The sequence below is a fragment of the Buceros rhinoceros genome, unplaced genomic scaffold (genome assembly GCF_000710305.1).
Source record: "Buceros rhinoceros silvestris isolate BGI_N320 unplaced genomic scaffold, ASM71030v1 scaffold35720, whole genome shotgun sequence".
Lineage (NCBI taxonomy): Eukaryota > Metazoa > Chordata > Aves > Bucerotiformes > Bucerotidae > Buceros > Buceros rhinoceros.
Window position 1 is genome coordinate 1,942 of NW_010389627.1, and position 3,457 is coordinate 5,398.

The 3,457-nt window shown below is 57.2% G+C and overlaps 1 protein-coding gene across 2 annotated transcripts in view; it reads left to right on the plus strand.

Moving 5' to 3' along the window:
* The window catches only part of TNNI1 (troponin I type 1 (skeletal, slow)), a 9,111-nt gene that overhangs the window by 525 nt on the left and 5,129 nt on the right, over positions 1-3,457 (plus strand). The window lies entirely within an intron of this gene.

Genomic DNA, 3,457 nt, shown 5'->3' on the forward strand with positions numbered 1-3,457 from the left:
ATGAGACCCTAGCCCGGAGAGAAGGGAGGGGGAGATCTGGGCCTCCCGCCAGACCTTCGGCTGCCAGTCCCCCATGGCAGCACCGGGGCTGTGAAAGTGATGCTGGAGCTCTGAGTCGAGGGGTCCCTCTACTCCATCCCTCACCTGCGTTTCCTCTTCTTCACTCCAGGTCCCAGCAGAGGATGAAATCTGAGACTGGAGCAAATGGCATCCCAAGCAGCCCCTGTCCCCCAGCAGCAGGAGCTGGTCTGGGCCCCGGGGCTCGGCTGCGGGGAATGCAGCGCCTTTGTCAAGGGCTAATTTTGGCTCCTCTGTGCTCTGAAAACAATCCCGAGGCAGCAGCGGGCGGAAAGATGCTGGAGGCATGGCCCCCGCACGGGCTTTTCCTTATAAAGGTCTGCCGGGGCTGGTATAAAGCCCCCTCCTCTGCGGCTTCGAGCAGATCTGCTGGAAGGGGAAATGTCCTTGGAGAGGCCCCAAGGAAGGTGGGCACGGGGCGGGGAGTTTATCCTGTTTGCCGGGACTTGACTCATGCCGATGAAACAAGGATGAGGCTGCCACTGCCATTGCCGCTGCCACCATCCCCAACCTCACTCCAGCGTGGGGGCTGCTGCATCACCCCCCACCAGGGCACAGCTTGCCCCGTGGTGTCCAAGCAGGGCGGTAGGAGTTGGGGAAGGGGTCCATGCGTCCCCTGCTCTGCAGGACAGGAGGGGTTGTCTTTGCTCCCCACCACAGCAGCTACCCCGCGCATGCAGCCGCTCGTCCCTCCATGACCGTAATAGCCTCAAGATTAAAATTCCGGGCATTGTCCCTGCTGGGCTGCACGCTGGGAATTGTTCACTCCTAAACTTGCCCCTAAAAATATCGCAGGGAACAGGTGCTGCCTGCCCCTGTGCTCCTCCGTCGCACAAAGCCTCCCTCTGCTGGGATGCTGGGCAAGTGGCTTTGCGGGGTGTGGGGTGGTGGGGGGATGATGCAGCAGCTTTTTTGCTGCTTTTCAGGAATGTCACGGGGAAAACATCAGGAAATTTGCTTGAGCAGCCCAACCCGCTGTGATGGACAAGTCTGGACATTTCTGCTCCCAAAGAGGGAGCTGCCCCATCCTTGGTCCCAGCCAACCATCTGGCCTGATGCTGTAACCCCACCTTTGCTGTTTTACCCCGTCACCCCTTGGCAGGTGCCCTGGCCTGGCCCGGGGTGGTTTTGCCCTCTGGGTGGTTTTACCCTCTGGGTGGTTTTACCCTCTGGTTGTGGCAGCTCTGGGGGCTCCAGGGCAGCCCCTTGGCCAGCGCTCAGTGGGGACATCACTGTGCTCACGGCACTGCAGAGCGTGTGTGCATCATTGTCATGGGGGTGAGCACCACATTAGCTCCCCAGGCTACTCGCAACCCCCCAGCGCCCCTTCAGAGACTTCCTGGAAGAAAAAAAGAAAAAAAATTCAGGACATTTTCTACAAGGAAAATGCACCACAGGGGTTCAGCTGGTGGTTTCTGCCTCCTTGCAGACTTGGGGCTTTTCCAGCATCTTTGAGGCTAGTTTACATGGGAGAGGAGCAAGGCAGATGTGCCGTGAAGAACACACTCTGCCTGCACCACGGCCAGCCTGACCTGCACCTTTGCGTGCTCGCACACCACACGCCACACGCCACACGCGTGTAAGTACAGCCAGCTGGGGTAATTCACACACAAGCAGCACAGGAGTTCACACAATCGCGATGGGGGTCACGGGTGCGCTGAAACACGGGTGCACTACGGCGCCTGTGCGATGTGCCTATGTTGCCCCCTGTTCGAGACGGTGCCCCAGGTGTGTGCGGCACGTCGCGGGGCGCCGGGCTCGTGGCGGAGGCTGCACCCGAGAGGGGATTTGTGCTATTTTTACTGACCACTTGCAGGCGGGCTGCGGTTTCATACTCCCCCTCCGCCGCCAGCCCCCGCCAGTGTGCGGCTCTCCCGAGGCCAGGCATCACCTCCCTGCACAGCCCCGAGGTAAGGCTGCCCTGGGCGTCCCCCCACCCAGGGACTCCCTGGGTGAGCTGGTGGCGACGCGGGGGTGAGCATAGGACTGACGGTACTTTCACGTGGCAGAGAGGAGCTCCTGGCACAGGGGTTTGTGTGAATTTCTTACCCCATCTGGGGTTGCTCAGATGTTTTCTCTGCTCTTGGTGAGAGGATTGGTGAGACTGGTGTGGGGAGAATCACCGCTAAAATCCCCAGCTGGGGTTGGGAGCTGAGATATGCTCAATTTTTCTGAAAACTGGCAAATGGGACCATTCTGGGTAGCTTTTGTCCGTGTGTCCTAACCCGACTGCTCATGGTTGCTGGTATGACCAGGGAGGCGAAGTTCAAGGGTGTGAGCAGGGTGTGTGTGGCTTCATGTAAGCCGGGTGTGTGTTTGCGGTGTGCCTCCAGCCCCCTGGGATGGGGGAGGACATCAGGATTGACTGTGTTTGGATTTATGGGGTTATATCTTTTAAGGATTTCCATGACCTAATGGTTTAATAAGCTTTTCAAGCTTTTCCTGGCTGGGGGCATGCAAACAGCACAGAATTAGCTCATCCAGGTCCTCACATCCACATCAGAGAGCAAAGTCTCTTGTGGATGCTCCAGATCCCGGCACGAGATTGCTGGGGATGTCTTCCTGGCACAGCTGAATCCCGGCTGTCCCCCAGGAAGCCAGTTTAGAACTATCTGGCCCTAAAAATTGATTGACCTTGGTGGAGGTCATCGGTCTGAGGTGTGGTGTGGGTTCCACCTTCTAGGGATGCCAGGCTTTGCTGCGTCAGCGAACGCTGGAGGCACTGAGAGGCTTTCCCCAGCCCTTGCTCCCCTCCAGAGAGCCAAAGGCTTTTCTGCCTCCCCTGAAATAAACTGGGGGGGAGCAGCTGGGACCCGACCTGCTCAGTGCACCGGTGTCAGGCAGGAGCCGCCTTCCCTGCACGTCCTCTGGGATGTTTGTTGTATCACCAAAAATCTCCCCAAAGACATGAAACCGGCATCTCTGGCTGCATCTGACTGATGTGGCTTTGGAGAGAAAAAATTTCCTGTTCCTGGGATTTTTCCGTGTAAGTCCAAGGCTCTGGCAGGCTCTGTGACATGGTTCCTGCCAAGAATTTATGGCATTTCCCCCCCAGACTCCAGTCCTTCAGGCCGTGGCTCTGGCCAGGCAGCGGTGGGGCAGGGGATGGGGACATGCGGATGGAGCCGGGAGGTGCACTGAGATTTGCTCCATGCGGAAGCAGATGTTTGAGACCCTTAGCAGAAATCTTTGAGGTTTTAAAACATTTTCCAATGCAAAGAGATCCAGGCAAAAAATCCCAGCTTTGCTGTGTCAGTTCTAAGGAAAAGGACTAACCCCACCACTAAAAAATGCAGTTTCTTTCTGAAGTGTGGCATCAGTTGGATGCTCCTGCTTGGAAAGAGAAAAAAAAAATTAATAGTGATTGGCATGTCTCCTC